The 20,865-nt window shown below is 40.9% G+C and overlaps 6 non-coding genes across 6 annotated transcripts; all 6 read right to left on the reverse strand.

Moving 5' to 3' along the window:
* Nucleotides 1-2,388: 2,388 nt before the first annotated feature.
* Nucleotides 2,389-2,453, reverse strand: LOC132647768 (small nucleolar RNA SNORD109A). Its single transcript, XR_009586111.1, has one exon. It is a non-coding gene; the product is annotated as a small nucleolar RNA SNORD109A (small nucleolar RNA).
* A 3,523-nt stretch (nucleotides 2,454-5,976) lies between these two features.
* Nucleotides 5,977-6,041, reverse strand: LOC132647933 (small nucleolar RNA SNORD109A). The gene has a single exon (XR_009586273.1). It is a non-coding gene; the product is annotated as a small nucleolar RNA SNORD109A (small nucleolar RNA).
* A 3,484-nt stretch (nucleotides 6,042-9,525) lies between these two features.
* Nucleotides 9,526-9,590, reverse strand: LOC132647389 (small nucleolar RNA SNORD109A). The gene has a single exon (XR_009585757.1). It is a non-coding gene; the product is annotated as a small nucleolar RNA SNORD109A (small nucleolar RNA).
* Nucleotides 9,591-13,084: 3,494 nt separating this feature from the next.
* Nucleotides 13,085-13,149, reverse strand: LOC132647721 (small nucleolar RNA SNORD109A). The gene has a single exon (XR_009586065.1). It is a non-coding gene; the product is annotated as a small nucleolar RNA SNORD109A (small nucleolar RNA).
* Nucleotides 13,150-16,650: 3,501 nt separating this feature from the next.
* On the reverse strand, nucleotides 16,651-16,715 carry LOC132647934 (small nucleolar RNA SNORD109A). The gene has a single exon (XR_009586274.1). It is a non-coding gene; the product is annotated as a small nucleolar RNA SNORD109A (small nucleolar RNA).
* Nucleotides 16,716-20,241: 3,526 nt separating this feature from the next.
* On the reverse strand, nucleotides 20,242-20,306 carry LOC132647936 (small nucleolar RNA SNORD109A). The gene has a single exon (XR_009586276.1). It is a non-coding gene; the product is annotated as a small nucleolar RNA SNORD109A (small nucleolar RNA).
* Nucleotides 20,307-20,865: the final 559 nt, after the last annotated feature.

The following is a 20,865-nucleotide window of genomic DNA, read 5'->3' on the forward strand; positions in this document are numbered from 1 at the left end:
TTCTTTGAGCTTGAATGTCGATAAGGGAAGGAGCTGGGAAAAGACTTTTCTTAGTATTTCTGGATATATTATTTAGAATTGGAAGCTTCAATGGTAGCTTCAAAAGAAAGTCAAATATGCCAATAACTTCACCCAACTGTTGGTTTTCCAAATGCACCTCAACATGCTAATGGTAATAGGTAGTATCCTTGCTTGGGTTGGGACTACCTAGCTAAGTCCCCTACAATGCAAAGGCCATAACAAGTGTTCCACCAGCAAGAGGCAAGATGAAGCCTAGGTTGTTTAGCCATATGCGGGAAGTCAAATGATTCTCATCTCTAGAGGTACACAGTAGGTAAATATTTAGTCAGCCGAGACTGCAGCCTGCCTACAAACAAAAGACACCATGGGAAGCAGCGTCACTGCTTACCTGTCCTGCCAGAAGGGAAGCACCTCTCCAAGTTTTAACCTGCAACATAATAAGTATGAAGGTTATCAGAAAAGGAAATGCGTCTAGGCAACCTTGACTTTCTAAAGTTTCCCGACCTTCAAGTCTGCCAGCCGTTCAGTATTTCCCAGAACCAACTATTGAATTCATTTCCTCCCTTCCAATCCCCTCAGATTTTAGCCACTGTGGCAAAAATTTCTCTTCTTCTGATGGCTTCCTCAAAAGCTGTCTGTGAGAGCATCTTTGCGAGTGCCAGCAGACACAGTATGGATGCCTCTCAGTGGGCAGCAAGGAAGTTCAACAAAGCAAAGAAGAGGCACTGCCTATAGCATTGCAGTATGGTCATTCTTAACTCCTCCTCGTTTCTCAAAGTCAAAACGAACAAGTTGCACAGAGGTGAAAGTCAGTAAGCCCTATGGTATCTTTGAGATTTCAGGGTGTCATTGAAATTTATCCTCTGTGCATGGAATTCTTTCATTGTTTATCCAACAGAGTATTCCATAATTTACTATAGATTTCTTCCATGCCATGCAACCTCATCTTGGATGAGAGGGGAATCCAAAGGTGCCTTTTTGTCTACATGTATGTTACCATGTCTCGATTCACGGAACTCAAGTCTTCCACTTGGAAGAGCGTTGGAATCATCTACCATGCTTCAGGTTAAATCTGATGAAAAGAAGATGTTTTGTATGCACTAACTGACTAGCCTGTGGTCAAATACTCATGGGTTGCTTTTTAATAGAATATGTTGTACTACACATCTGAGATTACATGATTTCCTTGATTGGATATTCAAGTTTCAACCATGGTTGTAGAAATTGTGTATCCAGCAAGAGTTACCAAGAGTCCTATCCTCCTGCTTCCTAAAAGTCTGTTAGTAGTAATATATATATATATATATATATATATATATATATCTGTGTGTGTGTGTGTGTGTGTCAGTTCTGAATTAATTATGTTCATCATGAGGATATTAAGAAGATTCAGTGTGTAGTTCTTTCTTGTTTCATTGGAGAGTTAGCGTGTCTGCTCCATTATCAGGACTGTGGGTCTACCAGCTAGCAACATGTTCTTTAGAAATATCTTTCCTTGTTTTTTAAAGGAATAGTTGTTTTCATAGATCTTGGGTAACACGCAAATTTTGTTAGAAGAGATGATGTGCATCTGTGTGAGAGCTGCAATAAGAGGAAGAATGTACACAGGTGGAAAACAGAAACAACAACAAGAAATAACAGAAAGCAAAGCCCAATTGTCATTTCCATGATGGATCAACTGAGATGGTTTCCATGCGAGAGAGAGAGATAGGTAAACACAACATGCTCTGGAAGATTTTGGCAGCTAAGACAGAATTGAAGAACAACAATAAAACTATTGAATGTCTCAAACAGGTGCCCTGGCTTATCACCTAGCCATTATTATCTAGAATTTACCAAGCCTCAAACAGGAAAGACCATTTCAATTTTCCCTCTATCTAAATTGAATGATCCTGGAATTATTTGTTATACGTCAGCCTTTACACAACTTTGGGTAAAGGGCGAGGGCAGTCATTGTCCTCCAATATTCTTGGGACTACTGGCATGAGCCATAAAATCCGCTCCTGACACTTTACCACATATGTGCAAGTGTACATCGCCGGAGACTAGGAATGAGCAGCACGTTCGAATTCATCAATTCTTACATATTTTTTGAGTACGTCATTTGCACCTACAGTCATCTCTACCTGATATATGTGCCTACTCCTATAGTAAAGGTTGTCTCCCTATCACTTGGAATCATTTCTATCTCTTTGAAAATAGAAAACAATGAAGATTGTATCAAACCAAGTATGGGTATTGTTATGAGGCCTTTTTCGAAAAATCTCAGAATCTGATGCCATACTGCACAGTCTCATCCTCTCTGAAGAGGGAAGAGTGCAAGGCAGGCTCTAAACTCCTCATGGTTCTCACGAGGACCTCATATCTGGACCTCAGATCGCATCTGTTAAAGTCAGTCAACGTCCTCAGAGACCTGTTGTCATCATAGATCCAGAAAGGACTTCGCTCAACACATGAGTTTTCACCTACCAAGTGAAATCCCAGAGAGCTAGACTCCTGGGCCTTGACAAGGAAGTTCAAAACTGTGCAGGAGGCATGTAGCTCATTCTGTCAAAGGTTCTGGGGAAACACAGAGGACAGGATTAAAGAGCCTTTCCCCTTTGACACCATATGAGAAAAATAGAGGTCAACACATTGCCTTTGGTGGGTGTCACTGGCCCCAAATCGGGTACCTGTGAATGTTCCTTGAATTTATGTATTTAATCTTTACAACAAAGATTTGGTAAGAATAGAGAAAACATTCAAGAAAGCAAAATGCCTTTTTTCCTATCTAGATAAGATTTTTCAACATCCTAATTTGCGGTTTTGATTCTATGCTCGTCATGTTAACCCGCCTTTACACTTCCTCCTCAGGTTCCCTGTCTTCCATGTATGTTCCTCTCCATCTTACAGTGCACAGTATTGAGCCTTCCAGTTGTCCTGCAATTGTCAATGCTCTGGAGGATTTTGTGATGTATGTCCCATGACCACCAGCTCCTTCCATATTTCCTTGGACAACAAAAAGCAACACACAGGCCAAGCTATATTTTGGTCCATATATATCACCAGGTATCCCACAGGACATTGACAGGGACAGGAGTTGGGTTCTGTGTGCCTGATTCCTGAACCTTCTCTTCTTATCACCTCTCATGTCATGTTTCTTCAAATGAACTCAACACCACCCAGGTTCCAAGATGAAGGAAGGCATTGCATTTAATACCAAAAATATTCTTAGTTTTGTTTTGTTTTGTTCTGACAATGGACAACTAGATTTCTGGCTCAACATAATCCATAATCATTTATAAAAAGAATAAATATGGTTCATTGTCAGCTCTGTTTGGGTTTTTGAAAACTTTATGGCAATTCACCTGAATTTTAGAGGGCAAGATTGCATGTTTCCATGCTACTTACAAGGAAGTGAAAACGCATGGGTTGCTCTCTTAGTATCCACGCCAGAGGATCAATGATAGATGAAATTTGTGAGGGTTATTGTTCTGTACTCTAGGGGTCTAGACTCCTAACACCCTATCATCTTCCTTTGGGTTCCACACCTGTCAGGGCAGAAATAAAAGTTTAATTCTTTGAGCTTGAATGTCGATAAGGGAAGGAGCTGGGAGAAGGCTTTTCTTAGTACTTCTGGATATATTATTTAGAATTGGAAGCTTCAATGGTAGCTTCAAAAGAAAGTCAAATATGCCAATAACTTCACCCAACTGTTGGTTTTCCAAATGCACCTCAAAATACTAATGGTATTAGTTAGTATCCTTGTCACTTGCTTGGGTTTGGTCTACCTAGCTAAGTCCCCTACAATGCCAGGGCCATAGCAAGTGTTCCACCATCAATAGGCAAGATGAAGCCTAGGTTGTTTAGCCATGAGAGGGACGTTAAATAAATCTCATCTCTTGTGGTACACAGTAGGTAAATATTTCGTCAGGCGAGAATGCAGCCTGTCTACAAACAAAAGACACAATGGGAAGCAGCGTCACTTACCTGTCCTGCCAGAAGGGAAGCACCTCTCTAAGTTTTAGCCTGCAACATAATAAGTATGAAGGTTATCAGAAAATGAAATGCGTCTAGGCAACCTTGACTTTCTAAAGTGTCCCGACCATCAAGTCTGCCAGCAGTTCAGTCTTTCCCAGAACCAACTATTGAATTAATTTCCTCCCTTCAAATCCCCTCAGATTTTAGCCACTGTGGCAAGGATTTCTCTTCTTCTGATGACTTCCTCAGAAGCTGTCTGTGAGAGCATCTTTGCCAGTGCCAGCAGGCACAGTATGGACGCCTCTCAGTGGGCAGCGAGGAAGTTGGACAAAGCAAAGAAGAAGCAGTGAGTATAGCATTGCAGTATGGTCATTCTTAACTCCTCCTTTCTCAAAGTCAAAACGACCAAGTTGCACAGAGGTGAAAGTCAGTAAGCCCAATGGTATCTTTGAGATTTCAGGGTGTCATTGAAATTTGTCCTCTGTGCATGGAATTCTCTCCTTGTTTATCCAACAGAGTGTTCCATAATTGACTTTAGATTTCTTCCCTGCCATGCAACCTCATCTTGGAAGAGAGGGGAATCCAAAGGTACCTTTTGGTCTACATGTATGTTACCATGTCTCGATTCATAAAAACTCAAGTCTTCCACTTGGAAGAGCGTTGGAATCATCTACCATGCTTCAGGTTAAATCTGATGAAAAGAAGATGTTTTCTACGCACTAACTGACTAGCCCGTGGTCAAATACACATGGGATGCTTTTTATTGAGTATGTTGTACTACACATCTGAGATTACATGATGTCCTTGATTGGATATTCAAGCTTCAAACATGGCTTTAGATATTGTGTATCCAGCAAGTGTTACCAAGAGTCCTATGCTACAGCTTCCTAAAAGTCTGTTAGTAGTAAGATATATATATATATATATATATATATATATATATATATATATATATATACATATATGTGTGTGTCAGTTCTGAATTAATTGTGTTCATCATGAGGATGTTAAGAAGATTCAGTGTGTGGTTCTTTCTTGTTTCATTGAAGAGTTAGCGCATCTGATCCATTATCAGGATTGTGGGTCTACCAGCTAGCAACATGTTCTTTAGAAATATCTTTCCTTGTTTCATAAAGGAATAGTTGTTTTCATAGATCTTGGGTAACACGCAAATTTTGTTAGAATAGATGATTTGCATCTGTGTGAGAGCGGCAATAAGAGGATGAATGTACCCAGGAGGAAAAGAAAAACAACAACAACAAGTAACAGAAAGCAAAGCCCAATTGTCATTTCTCATGATGGATCAACTGAGATGGTTTCCATGCAAGAAAGAGATAGGTAAACACAACATGCTCTGGAAGATTTTGGCAGCTAAGACATAAATGATGAACACCAATAAAACTAGGGAATGTCTCAAACAGGTGCCCTGGTTTCTCACCTAGCCATTATTATCTAGAATTTACCCAGCCTCCAACAGGAAAGACCATTTCAATTTTCCCTCTATATAAATTGAATGATCCTTTAATTATTAGTTATACGTCAGCCTTTTCACAACTTTGGGAAAAGTGCGAGGGCAGTCATTGTCCTCCAATATTCTTGGGACTACTGGCATGAGCCCTAACCTCCCAGCCTGACACTTTACCACATATGTGCAAGGGTACATCGCCAGAGACTAGGAATGAGCAGCACGTTCTAATTCATCAGTTCTTACATATTTTTTGAGTACGTCATTTGCACCTACAGTCATCTCTACCTGATATATGGGCCTACTCCTATAGTAAAGGTTGTCTCCCTATCACTTGGAATCATTTCTATCTCTTTGAAAATAGAAAGCAATGAAGATTGTATCAAACCAAGTATGGGTATTGTTATGAGGCCTTTTTCGAAAAATCTCAGAATCTGATGCCATACTGCACAGTTCTCATACTCTCTGAAGAGGGAAGAGTGCAAGGCAGGCTCTGAACTCCTCATGGGTCTCACGAGGACCTCATATCTGGACCTCAGATCGCATCTGTTCAAGTCAGTCAACGTCCTCAGAGACCTGTTGTCATCATAGATCCAGAAAGGCCTTCGCTCAACACATGAGTTTTCACCTACCAAGTGAAACCCCAGAGAGCTAGACTCCTGGGCCTTGACAAGGAAGTTCAAAACTGTGCAGGAGGCATGTAGCTCATTCTGTCAAAGGTTCTGGGGAAACACAGAGGACAGGATTAAAGAGCCTTTCCCCGTTGACACCATATGAGAAAAATAGAGGTCAACACATTGCCTTTGGTGGGTGTCACTGGCCCCAAATCGGGTACCTGTGAATGTTCCCTGAACTTATGTATTTAATCTTTACAACAAAGATTTGGTAAGAAGAGAGAAAACATTCAAGAATGCAAAATGACTTTTTTTCCTATCTAGATAAGATTTTTCAACATCCTAATTTGCGGTTTTGATTCTATGCTCGTCATGTTAACCCGCCTTTACACTTCCTCCTCAGGTTCCCTGTCTTCCATGTATGTTCCTCTCCATCTTACAGTGCACAGTATTGAGCCTTCCAGTTGTCCTGCAATTGTCAATGCTCTGGAGGATTTTTTGATGTATGTCCCATGACCACCAGCTCCTTCCATATTTCCTTGGACAACAAAAAGCAACACACAGGCCAAGCTACATTTTGGTCCATATACATCACCAGGTATCCCACAGGACATTGACAGGGACAGGAGTTGGGTTCTGTGTGCCTGATTCCTGAACCTTCTCTTCTTATCACCTCTCATGTCATGTTTCTTCAAATGAACTCAACACCACCCAGGTTCCAAGATGAAGGAAGGCATTGCATTTAATACCAAAAATATTCTTAGTTTTGTTTTGTTTTGTTCTGACAATGGACAACTAGATTTCTGGCTCAACATAATCCATAATCATTTATAAAAAGAATAAATATGGTTCATTGTCAGCTCTGTTTGGGTTTTTGAAAACTTTATGGCAATTCACCTGAATTTTAGAGGGCAAGATTGCATGTTTCCTTGCTACTTACAAGGAAGTGAAAACGCATGGGTTGCTCTCTTAGTATCCACGCCAGAGGATCAATGATAGATGAAATTTGTGAGGGTTATTGTTCTGTGCTCTAGGGGTCTAGACTCCTAACACCCTATCATCTTCCTTTGGGTTCCACACCTGTCAGGGCAGAAATAAAAGTTTAATTCTTTGAGCTTGAACGTCGATAAGGGAAGGAGCTGGGAGAAGGCTTTTCTTAGTACTTCTGGATATATTATTTAGAATTGGAAGCTTCAATGGTAGCTTCAAAAGAAAGTCAAATATTCCAATAACTTCACCCAACTGTTGGTTTTCCAAATGCACCTCAAAATACTAATGGTATTAGTTAGTATCCTTGTCACTTGCTTGGGTTTGGTCTACCTAGCTAAGTCCCCTACAATGCCAGGGCCATAGCAAGTGTTCCACCATCAATAGGCAAGATGAAGCCTAGGTTGTTTAGCCATGAGAGGGATGTTAAATAAATCTCATCTCTTGTGGTACACAGTAGGTAAATATTTAGTCAGGCGAGAATGCAGCCTGTCTACAAACAAAAGACACAATGGGAAGCAGCGTCACTTACCTGTCCTGCCAGAAGGGAAGCACCTCTCCAAGTTTTAGCCTGCAACATAATAAGTATGAAGGTTATCAGAAAATGAAATGCGTCTCGGCAACCTTGACTTTCTAAAGTGACCCGACCTTCAAGTCTGCCAGCACTTCAGTCTTTCCCAGAACCAACTATTGAATTCATTTCCTCCCTTCCAATCCCCTCAGATTTTAGCCACTGTGGCAAGGATTTCTCTTCTTCTGATGACTTCCTCAGAAGCTGTCTGTGAGAGCATCTTTGCCAGTGCCAGCAGGCACAGTGTGGACGCCTCTCAGTGGGCAGCGAGGAAGTTGGACAAAGCAAAGAAGAAGCAGTGAGTATAGCATTGCAGTATGGTCATTCTTAACTCCTCCTTTCTCAAAGTCAAAACGACCAAGTTGCACAGAGGTGAAAGTCAGTAAGCCCAATGGCATCTTTGAGATTTCAGGGTGTCATTGAAATTTGTCCTCTGTGCATGGAATTCTCTCCTTGTTTATCCAACAGAGTGTTCCATAATTGACTTTAGATTTCTTCCCTGCCATGCAACCTCATCTTGGAAGAGAGGGGAATCCAAAGGTACCTTTTTGTCTACATGTATGTTACCATGTCTCGATTCATGGAACTCAAGTCTTCCACTTGGAAGAGCGTTGGAATCATCTACCATGCTTTAGGTTAAATCTGATGAAAAGAAGATGTTTTCTACGCACTAACTGACTAGCCCGTGGTCAAATACACATGGGTTGCTTTTTATCGAGTATGTTGTACTACACATCTGAGATTACATGATGTCCTTGATTGGATATTCAAGCTTCAACCATGGCTTTAGAAATTGTGTATCCAGCAAGTGTTACCAAGAGTCCTATGCTCCAGCTTCGTAAAAGTCTGTTAGTAGTAAGATATATATATATACATATATGTGTGTGTCAGTTCTGAATTAATTGTGTTCATCATGAGTATGTTAAGAAGATTCAGTGTGTGGTTCTTTCTTATTTCATTGGAGAGTTAGCACGTCTGATCCATTATCAGGACTGTGGGTCTACCAGATAGCAACATGTTCTTTAGAAATATCTTTCCTTTGTTTTTTAAAGGAATAGTTGTTTTCATAGAACTTGGGTTAAACGCAAATTTTGTTAGAAGAGATGATTTGCATCTGTGTGAGAGCAGCAATAAGAGGATGAATGTACCCAGGAGGAAAATAGAAACAACAACAAATAACAGAAAGCAAAGCCCAATTGTCATTTCTCATTTTGGATCAACTGAGATGGTTTCCATGCGAGAGAGAGATAAGTAAACACAACATGCTCTGGAAGATTTTGGCAGCTAAGACATAAATGATGAACACCAATAAAACTAGGGAATGTCTCCAACAGGTACCCTGGCTTCTCACGTAGCCATTATTATCTAGAATTTACCCAGCCTCCAAAGGAAAGACCATTTCAATTTTCCCTCTACATAAATTGAATGATGCTGGAATTATTTCTTATACGTCAGCCTTTACACAACTTTGGGTAAAGGGCGAGGACAGTCATTGTCCTCCAATATTCTTGGGACTACTGGCATGAGCCATAACATCCCCTTCTGACACTTTACCACATAAATGCAAGGGTACATTGACCGAGACTAGGAATGAGCAGCACGTTCGAATTCATTAGTTCCTAGATATTTTTTGGTTACGTCATTTGCACCTACAGTCATCTCTACCTGATATATGTGCCTACTCCTATAGTAAAGGCTGTCTCCCTATCACTTGGAATCATTTCATTCTCTTTGAAAATAGAAAGCAATGAAGAATGTATCAAACCAAGTATATGTACTGTTATGAGGCCTTTTTCGAAAAGTCTCCTAATCTGATGCCAAACTGCACAGTTCTCATCCAGTCTGTAGAGGGAGGAGTGCCAGGCAGGCTCTGAAATCCTCATGGGTCTCACGAGGACCTCATATCTGGACCTCAGATCGCATCTGTTCAAGTAGGTCAACGTCCTCAGATACCTGTTGTCATCATAGATCCAGAAAGGCCTTCGCTCAACACATGAGTTTTCACCTACCAAGTGAAACCCCAGAGAGCTAGACTCCTGGGCCTAGACAAGGAAGTTCAAAACTGTGCAGGAGGCATGTAGCTCATTCTGTCAAAGGTGGTGAGGAAACACAGAGGACAGGATTAAAGAGCCTTTCCCCTTTGACACCATATGAGAAAAATAGAGGTCAAAACATTGCATTTGTTGGGTGTCACTGGCCACAAATCAGGTACCTGTGAATATTCCCTGAACTTATGTACTTAATCTTTACAACAGAGATTTTGGTAAGAATAGAGAAAACATTCAAGTAAGCCAAATGACTTTGTTCCTATCTAGATAAGATTTTTTCAACATCCTAATTTGCGGTTTTGATTGTATGTTCTTCCTCTTTACCCTGCTTATAGGATTCCTCCTCCTGTTCCCTGTCTTCCATGTATGTTGCTCTCCATCTTATAGTGCACAGTATTGAGCCTTCCAGTTGTCCTGCAATTGTCAATGCTCTGGAGGATTTTGTGATGTATGTCACATGACCACCAGCTCGTTCCATATTTCCTTGGACAACAAATTGTAACACACAAACCAAGCTACATTTTGGTCCATCCCACAGGACATTGACAGGGACAGGAGTTGGATTCTGCGTGCCTGATTCCTGAACCTGCTCTTCATATCACCTCTCATGTCATGTTTCTTCAAATGAACTCAAAACCACCCAGTTTCCCAGATGAAGGAAGGCATTGCATTTAATACCAAAAATATTCTTCGTTTTGTTTTGGTTTGGTTTGTTTTTTCTGACAATGGATAACTAGATTTCTGGCTCAACATAATCCATAATCATTTATAAAAAGAAAAATTATGGTTCATTGTCAGCTCTGTTTGGGGCTGCGAAAACTTTATGGCAATTCACCTGAATTTTAGAGGGCAAGATTGCAAGTTTCCATGCTACTTACAAGGACATGAAAACGCATGGGTTGCTTTCTTAGTATCCACACAAGAGAATCAAGGATAGATGAAATTTGTGAGGGTTATTGTTCTGTGCTCTAGGGGTCGAGACTCCTAACACCGTATCATCTTCCTTTGGGTTCCACACCTGTCAGGGCAGAAATGAGAGTTTAATTCATTGAGATTGATTGTCGAGAAGGGAAGGAGCTGGGAGAAGGCTTTTCTTAGTACTTCTGGATATATTATTTAGAATTGGAAGCTTCAATGGTAGCTTCAAAAGAAAGTCAAATATGCCAAAAACTTCACCGAACTGTTGGTTTTCCAAATGCACCTCAACATACTTATGGTATTAGGTAGTATCCTTGTCACTTGCTTGGGTTGGGACTACCTAGCTAAGTCCCCTACAATGCCAGGGCCATAACAAATGTTCCACCAGCAAGAGGCAAGATGAAGCCTAAGTTGTTTAGCCATAAGAGGGACGTCAAATGATTCTCATCTCTAGAGGTACACAGTAGGTAAATATTTAGTCAGCCGAGACTGCAGCCTGCCTACAAACAAAAGACACCATGGGAAGCAGCGTCACTGCTTACCTGTCCTGCCAGAAGGGAAGCACCTCTCCAAGTTTTAGCCTGCAACATAATAAGTATGAAGGTTATCAGAAAAGGAAATGCGTCTAGGCAACCTTGACTTTCTAAAGTGTCCCGACCTTCAAGTCTGCCAGCCGTTCAGTATTTCCCAGAACCAACTATTGAATTCATTTCCTCCCTTCCAATCCCCTCAGATTTTAGCCACTGTGGCAAAAATTTCTCTTCTTCTGATGGCTTCCTCAAAAGCTGTCTATGAGAGCATCTTTGCCATTGCCAGCAGACACAGTGTGGACGCCTCTCAGTGGGCAGCAAGGAAGTTCAACAAAGCAAAGAAGAGGCACTGCCTATAGCATTGCAGTATGGTCATTCTTAACTCCTCCTCGTTTCTCAAAGTCAAAACGAACAAGTTGCACAGAGGTGAAAGTCAGTAAGCCCTATGGTATCTTTGAGATTTCAGGGTGTCAAAGAAATTTATCCTCTGTGCATGGAATTCTTTCCTTGTTTATCCAACAGAGTGTTCCATAATTGACTTCAGATTTCTTCCCTGCCAGGCAACCTCATCTTGGAAGAAAGGGGAATCCAAATGTACCTTTTTGTCTACATGTTTGTTACCATGTCTCGATTCATGGAACTCAAGTCTTCCACTTGGAAGAGCGTTGGAATCATCTACTATGCTTCACGTTAAATCTGATGAAAAGAAGATGTTTTATACGCACTAACTGACTAGCCTGTGGGCAAATACTCATGGGTTGCTTTTTAATAGTGTATGTTGTACTACATATCTGAGATTACATGATGTCCTTGATTGGATATTCAAGTTTCAACCATGGTTGTAGAAATTGTGTATCCAGCAAGAGTTACCAAGAGTCCTATCCTCCTGCTTCCTAAAAGTCTGTTAGTAGTAAGATATATATATATATCTCTGTGTGTGTGTGTGTCAGTTCTGAATTAATTATGTTCATCATGAGGATATTAAGAAGATTCTGTGTGTGGTTCGTTCTTGTTTCATTGAAGAGTTAGCGCATCTGATCCATTATCAGGACTGTGGGTCTACCAGCTAGCAACATGTTCTTTAGAAATATCTTTCCTTGTTTTTTAAAGGAATAGTTGTTTTCATAGATCTTGGGTAACACGCAAATTTTGTTAGAAGAGATGATGTGCATCTGTGTGAGAGCTGCAATAAGAGGAAGAATGTACGCAGGTGGAAAACAGAAACAACAACAAGAAATAACAGAAAGCAAAGCCCAATTGTCATTTCCATGATGGATCAACTGAGATGGTTTCCATGCGAGAGAGAGAGATAGGTAAACACAACATGCTCTGGAAGATTTTGGCAGCTAAGACATAATTGAAGAACACCAATAAAGCTAGGGAATGTCTCAAACAGGTGCCCTGGCTTATCCCCTAGCCATTATTATCTAGAATTTACCCAGCCTCCAACAGGAAAGACCATTTCAATTTTCCCTCTCTATAAATTGAATGATCCTGGAATTATTTGTTATACGTCAGCCTTTACACAACTTTGGGTAAAGGGCGAGGGCAGTCATTGTCCTCCAATATTCTTGGGACTACTGGCATGAGCCATAAAATCCGCTCCTGCCACTTTACCACATATGTGCAAGGGTACATCGACCGAGACTAGGAATGAGCACAACGTTCGAATTAATCAGTTCTTAGATATTTTTTGAGTATATCATTTGCACCTACAGTCATCTCTACCTAATATATGTGCCTACTCCTATAGTAAAGGCTGTCTCCCTATCACTTGAAATCATTTCAATCTCTTGGAAAATAGAAAGCAATGAAGAATGTATCAAACCAAGTATGGGTACTGTTATGAGGCCTTTTTCGAAAAATCTCAGAATCTGATGCCAAACTGCACAGTTCGCATCCTCTCTGAAGAGGAAAGAGTGCCAGGCAGGCTCTGAAATCCTCATGGGTCTCACAAGGACCTCATATCTGGACCTCAGATCACATCTGCTCAAGTCAGTCAACGTCCTCAGATACCTGTTGTCATCATAGATCCAGAAAGGCCTTCGCTCAACACATGAGTTTTCACCTACCAAGTGAAACCCCAGAGAGCTAGACTCCTGGGCCTTGACAAGGAAGTTCAAAACTGTGCAGGAGGCATGTAGCTCATTCTGTCAAAGGTGGTGGGGGAACACAGAGGACAGGATTTAAGAGCCTTTCCCCTTTGACACCATATGAGAAAAATAGAGGTCAACACATTGCAATTGGTGGGTGTCACTGGCCCCAAATCGGGTAGCTGTGAATGTTCCCTGAACTTATGTACTTAATCTTTACAACAGAGATTTTGGTAAGAATAGAGAAAACATTCAAGTAAGCAAAATGACTTTGTTCCTATCTAGATAAGATTTTGTCAACATCCTAATTTGCAGTTTTGATTCTATGCTCTTCCTCTTATCCCTACTTTAGGATTCCTCCTCCTGTTCCTTTCTTCCATGTATGTTCCTCTCCATCTTACAGTGACCAGTATTGAGCCTTCCAGTTGTCCTGCAATTGTCAATGCTCTGGAGGATTTTGTGATGTATGTCACATGACCACCAGCTCGTTCCATATTTCCTTGGACAACAAATTGGAACACACAAGCCAAGCTACATTTTGGTCCATATACATTTCCAGGTATCCCACAGGACATTGACAGGGACAGGAGTTGGGTTCTGTGTTCCTGATTCCTGAACCTTCTCTTCTTATCACCTCTCATGTCATGTTTCTTCAAATGAACTGAAATCCACCCAGTTTCCAAGATGAAGGAAGGCATTGCATTTAATACCAAAAATATTCTTCGTTTTGTTTTGTTTTGTTTTGATTTTTCCGACAATGGACAACTAGATTTCTGGCTCAACATAATCCATAATCATTTATAAAAAGAATAATTATGGTTCATTGTCAGCTCTGTTTGGGGCTGCGAAAACTTTATGGCAATTCACCTGAATTTTAGAGGGCAAGATTGCAAGTTTCCAATCTACTTACAAGGACGTGAAAACGCATGGGTTGCTCTCTTAGTATCCACGCCAGAGGATCAAGGATAGATGAAATTTGTGAGGGTTATTGTTCTGTGCTCTAGGGGTCTAGACTCCTAACACCCTATCATCTTCCTTTGGGTTCCACACCTGTCAGGGAAGAAAGAAGAGTTTAATTCTTTGAGCTTGAATGTCCATAAGGGAAGGAGCTGGGAGAAGGCTTTTCTTATTACTTCTGGATATATTATTTAGAATTGGAAGCTTCAAGGGTAGCTACAAAAGAAGTCACATAGTCCAATAACTTCACCCAACTAATGGTTTTCCAAATGCACATCAACATACTAATGGTATTAGGTAGTATCCTTGTCACTTGCTTGGGCTGGGACTACCTAGCTAAGTCCCCTACAATGCCAGGGCCATAACAAGTGTTCCACCAGCAAGAGGCAAGATGAAGCCTAGGTTGTTTAGCAATAAGAGGGACGTCAAATGATTCTCATCTCTAGAGGTACACAGTAGGTAAATATTTAGTCAGCTCAGACTGCAGCCTGCCTACAAACAAAAGACACCATGGGAAGCAGCGTCACTGCTTACCTGTCCTGCCAGAAGGGAAGCACCTCTCCAAGTTTTAGCCTGCAACATAATAAGTATGAAGGTTTAGAGAAAAGGAAATGCGTCTAGGCAACCTTGACTTTCTAAAGTGTCCCGACCTTCAAGTCTGCCAGCCGTTCAGTATTTCCCAGAACCAACAATTGAATTCATTTTCTCCCTTCCAATCCCCTCAGATTTTAGCCACTGTGGCAAAAATTTCTCTTCTTCTGATGGCTTCCTCAAAAGCTGTCTGTGAGAGCATCTTTGCCAGTGCCAGCAGACACAGTGTGGATGCCTCTCAGTGGGCAGCAAGGAAGTTCAACAAAGCAAAGAAGAGGCACTGCCTATAGCATTGCAGTATGGTCATTCTTAACTCCTCCTTTCTCAAAGTCAAAACGACCAAGTTGCACAGAGGTGAAAGTCAGTAAGCCCAATGGTATCTTTGAGATTTCAGGATGTCATTGAAATTTGTCCTCTGTGCATGGAATTCTCTTCTTGTTTATCCAACAGAGTGTTCCATAATTGACTTTAGATTTCTTCCCTGCCATGCAACCTCATCTTGGAAGACAGGGGAATCCAAAGGTACCTTTTTGTCTACATGTATGTTACCATGTCTCGATTCATGCAACTCAAGTCTTCCACTTGGAAGAGCGTTGGAATCATCTACCCTGCTTCCGGTTAAATCTGATGAAAAGAAGATGTTTTCTACGCACTAACTGACTAGCCCGTGGTCAAATACACTGGGTTGCTTTTTATCGAGTATGTTGTACTACACATCTGAGATTACATGATGTCCTTGATTGGATATTCAAGCTTCAACCATGGCTGTAGAAATTGTGTATCCAGCAAGTGTTACCAAGAGTCCTATGCTCCAGCTTCGTAAAAGTCTGTTAGTAGTAAGATATATATATATATATACATATATGTGTGTGTCAGTTCTGAATTAATTATGTTCATCATGAGGATGTTAAGAAGATTCAGTGTGTGGTTCTTTCTTGTTTCATTGAAGAGTTAGCGCATCTGATCCATTATCAGGACTGTGGGTCTACCAGCTAGCAACATGTTCTTTAGAAATATCCTTCCTTGTTACATAAAGGAATAGTTGTTTTCATAGATCTTGGGTAACATGCAAATTTTGTTAGAATAGATGATTTGCATCTGTGTGAGTGCGGCAATCAGAGGATGAATGTACCCAGGAGGAAAACAGAAACAACAACAACAAATAACAGAAAGCAAAGCCCAATTGTCATTTCTCATGATGGATCAACTGAGATGGTTTCCATGCGAGAGAGAGATAGGTAAACACAACATGCTCTGGAAGATTTTGGCAGCTAAGACATAAATGATGAACACCAATAAAACTAGGGAATGTCTCCAACAGGTGCCCTGGCTTCTCACCTAGCCATTATTATCTAGAATTTACCCAGCCTCCAGCAGGAAAGACCATTTCAATTTTCCCTCTATATAAATTGAATGATCCTTTAATTATTAGTTATACGTCAGCCTTTACACAACTTTGGGTAAAGTGCGAGGGCAGTCCTTGTCCTCCAATATTCTTGGGACTACTGGCATGAGCCCTAACCTCCCCTCCTGACACTTTACTACATATGTGCAAGGGTACATCGCCGGAGACAAGGAATTAGCAGCACGTTCGAATTCATCAGTTCTTACATATTTTTTGAGTACGTCATTTGCACCTACAGTCATCTCTACCTGATATATGTGCCTACTCCTATAGTAAAGGTTGTCTCCCTATCACTTGGAATCATTTCTATCTCTTTGAAAATAGAAAGCAATGAAGATTGTATCAAACCAAGTATGGGTACTGTTATGAGGCCTTTTTCAAAAAATCTCAGAATCTGATGCCATACTGCACAGTTCTCATCCTCTCTGAAGAGGGAAGATTGCACGGCAGGCTCTGAAATCCTCATGGGTCTCACGAGGACCTCATATCTGGACCTCAGATCGCATCTGTTCAAGTCAGTCAACGTCCTCAGAGACCTGTTGTCATCATAGATCCAGAAAGGCCTTCGCTCAACACATGAGTTTTCACCTACCAAGTGAAACCCCAGAGAGCTAGACTCCTGGCCCTTGACAAGGAAGTTCAAAACTGTGCAGGAGGCATGTAGCTCATTCTGTCAAAGGTTCTGGGGAAACACAGAGGACAGGATTAAAGAGCCTTTCCCCTTTGACACCATATGAGAAAAATAGAGGTCAACACATTGCCTTTGGTGGGTGTCACTAGCCCCAAATCGGGTACCTGTGAATGTTCCCTGAACTTATGTATTTAATCTTTACAACAAAGATTTGGTAAGAATAGAGAAAACATTCAAGAAAGCAAAATGACTTTTTTTCCTATCTAGATAAGATTTTTTCAATATCCTAATTTGCGGTATTGATTCTATGCTCTTCATGTTAACCCGCCTTTACACTTCCTCCTCCTGTTCCCTGTCTTCCATGTATGTTCCTCTCCATCTTACAGTGCCCAGTATTGAGCCTTCCAGTTGTCCTGCAATTGTCAATGCTCTGGAGGATTTTGTGATGTATGTCGCATGACCAACAGCTCCTTCCATATTTCCTTGGACAACAAAAAGCAACACACAGGCCAAGCTACATTTTGGTCCATATACATCACCAGGTATCCCACAGGACATTGACAGGGACAGGAGTTGGGTTCTGTGTGCCTGATTCCTGAACCTTCTCTTCGTATCACCTCTCATGTCATGTTTCTTCAAATGAACTCAACACCACCCAGTTTCCAAGATGAAGGAAGGCATTGCATTTAATACCAAAAATATTCTTAATTTTGTTTTGTTTTGTTCTGACAATGGACAACTAGATTTCTGGCTCAACATAATGCATAATCATTTATAAAAAGAATAAATATGGTTCATTGTCAGCTCTGTTTGAGTTTTCGAAAAATTTATGGCAATTCACTTGAATTTTAGAGGGCAAGATTGCATGTTTCCATGCTACTTACAAGGAAGTGAAAACGCATGGGTGGCTCTCTTAGTATCCACGCCAGAGGATCAAGGATAGATGAAATTTGTGAGGGTTATTGTTCTGTGCTCTAGGGGTCTAGACTCCTAACACCTTATCATCGTCCTTTGGGTTCCACACCTGTCAGGGCAGAAATAAGAGTTTAATTCTTTGAGCTTGAATGTCGATAAGGGAAGGAGCTGGGAGAAGGCTTTTCTTAGTACTTCTGGATATATTATTTAGAATTGGAAGCTTCAATGGTAGCTTCAAAAGAAAGTCAAATATGCCAATAACTTCACCCAACTGTTGGTTTTCCAAATCCACCTCAAAATACTAATGGTATTAGGTAGTATCCTTGTCACTTGCTTGGGTTGGGACTACCTAGCTAAGTCACCTACAATGCCAGGGCCATAGCAAGTGTTCCACCATCAAGAGGCAAGACGAAGCCTAGGTTGTTTAGCCATGAGAGGGACGTTAAATAATTCTCATCTCTTGTGGTACACAGTAGGTAAATATTTAGTCAGGCGAGAATGCAGCCTGCCTACAAACAAAAGACACAATGGGAAGCAGCGTCACTTACCTGTCCTGCCAGAAGGGAAGCACCTCTCCAAGTTTTAGCCTGCAACATAATAAGTATGAAGGTTATCAGAAAAGGAAATGCGTCTAGGCAACCTTGACTTTCTAAAGTGTCCCGACCTTCAAGTCTGCCAGCAGTTCAGTCTTTCCCAGAACCAACTATTGAATTCATTTCCTCCCTTCCAATCCCCTCAGATTTTAGCCACTGTGGCAAGGATTTCTCCTCTTCTGATGACTTCCTCAGAAGCTATCTGTGAGAGCATCTTTGCCAGTGCCAACAGGCACATTGTGTACGCCTCTCAGTGGGCAGCGAGGAAGTTGGACAAAGCAAAGAAGAAGCAGTGCGTATAGCATTGCAGTATGGTCATTCTTAACTCCTTCTTTCTCAAAGTCAAAACGACCAAGTTGCACAGAGGTGAAAGTCAGTAAGCCCAATGGTATCTTTGAGATTTCAGGTTGTCATTGAAATTTGTCCTCTGTGCATGGAATTCTCTCCTTGTTTATCCAACAGAGTGTTCCATAATTGACTTTAGATTTCTTCCCTGCCATGCAACCTCATCTTGGAAGAGAGGGGAATCCAAAGGTAACTTTTTGTCTACATGTATGTTACCATGTCTCGATTCATGGAACTCAAGTCTTCCACTTGGAAGAGCATTGGAATCATCTACCATGCTTCAGGTTAAATCTGATGAAAAGAAGATGTTTTCTACGCACTAACTGACTAGCCCGTGGTCAAATACACTGGGTTGATTTTATCGAGTATGTTGTACTACACATCTGAGATTACATGATGTCCTTGATTGAATATTCAAGCTTCAACCATGGCTTTAGAAATTGTGTATCCAGCAAGTGTTACCAAGAGTCCTATGCTACAGCTTCGTAAAAGTCTGTTAGTAGTAAGATATATATATATATATATATATATATATATATATATATACATATATGTGTGTGTCAGTTGTGAATTAATTGTGTTCATCATGAGGATGTTAAGAAGATTCAGTGTGTGGTTCTTTCTTGTTTCATTGAAGAGTTCGTGCATCTGATCCATTATCAGGATTGTGGGTCTACCAGCTAGCAACATGTTCTTTAGAAATATCTTTCCTTGTTTCATAAAGGAATAGTTGTTTTCATAGTTGTTATCCAATAGATCATGGGTAACACGCAAATTTTGTTAGAATAGATGATTTGCATCTGTGTGAGAGCGGCAATAAGAGGATGAATGTACCCAAAAGGAAAAGAAAAACAACAACAACAAGTAACAGAAAGCAAAGCCCAATTGTCATTTCTCATGATGGATCAACTGAGATGGTTTCCATGCGAGAAAGAGATAGGTAAACACAACATGCTCTGGAAGATTTTGGCAGCTAAGACATGAATGATGAACACCAATAAAACTAGGGAATGTCTCCAACAGGTGCCCTGGCTTCTCACCTAGCCATTATTATCTAGAATTTACCCAGCCTCCAACAGGAAAGACCATTTCAATTTTCCCTCTATATAAATTGAATGATCCTTTAATTATTAGTTATACGTCAGCCTTTACACAACTTTGGGAAAAGTGCGAGGGCAGTCATTGTCCTCCAATATTCTTGGGACTACTGGCATGAGCCCTAACCTCCCAGCCTGACACTTTACCACATATGTGCAAGGGTACATCGCCGGAGACTAGGAATGAGCAGCACGTTCGAATTCATCAGTTCTTACATATTTTTTGAGTACGTCATTTGCACCTACAGTCATCTCTACCTGATATATGTGCCTACTCCTATAGTAAAGGTTGTCTCCCTATCACTTGGAATCATTTCTATCTCTTTGAAAATAGAAAGCAATGAAGATTGTATCAAACCAAGTATGGGTATTGTTATGAGGCCTTTTTCGAAAAATCTCAGAATCTGATGCCATACTGCACAGTTCTCATCCTCTCTGAAGAGGGAAGAGTGCAAGGCAGGCTCTGAACTCCTCATGGGTCTCACGAGGACCTCATATCTGGACCTCAGATCGCATCTGTTCAAGTCAGTCAACGTCCTCAGAGACCTGTTGTCATCATAGATCCAGAAAGGCCTTCGCTCAACACATGAGTTTTCACCTACCAAGTGAAATCCCAGAGAGCTAGACTCCTGGGCCTTGACAAGGAAGTTCAAAACTGTGCAGGAGGCATGTAGCTCATTCTGTCAAAGGTTCTGGGGAAACACAGAGGACAGGATTAAAGAGCCTTTCCCCTTTGACACCATATGAGAAAAATAGAGGTCAACACATTGCCTTTGGTGGGTGTCACTGGCCCCAAATCGGGTACCTGTGAATGTTCCTTGAATTTATGTATTTAATCTTTACAACAAAGATTTGGTAAGAATAGAGAAAACATTCAAGAAAGTAAAATGACTTTTTTCCTATCTAGATAAGATTTTTTCAACATCCTAATTTGCGGTTTTGATTCTATCCTCATTATGTTAACCCGCCTTTACACTTCCTCCTCAGGTTCCCTGTCTTCCATGTATGTTCCTCTCCATCTTACAGTGCACAGTATTGAGCCTTCCAGTTGTCCTGCAATTGTCAATGCTCTGGAGGATTTTGTGATGTATGTCGCATGACCACCAGCTCCTTCCATATTTCCT

The sequence above is a fragment of the Meriones unguiculatus genome, chromosome 14, assembly GCF_030254825.1.
Source record: "Meriones unguiculatus strain TT.TT164.6M chromosome 14, Bangor_MerUng_6.1, whole genome shotgun sequence".
Classification (NCBI taxonomy): Eukaryota; Metazoa; Chordata; class Mammalia; order Rodentia; family Muridae; genus Meriones; species Meriones unguiculatus.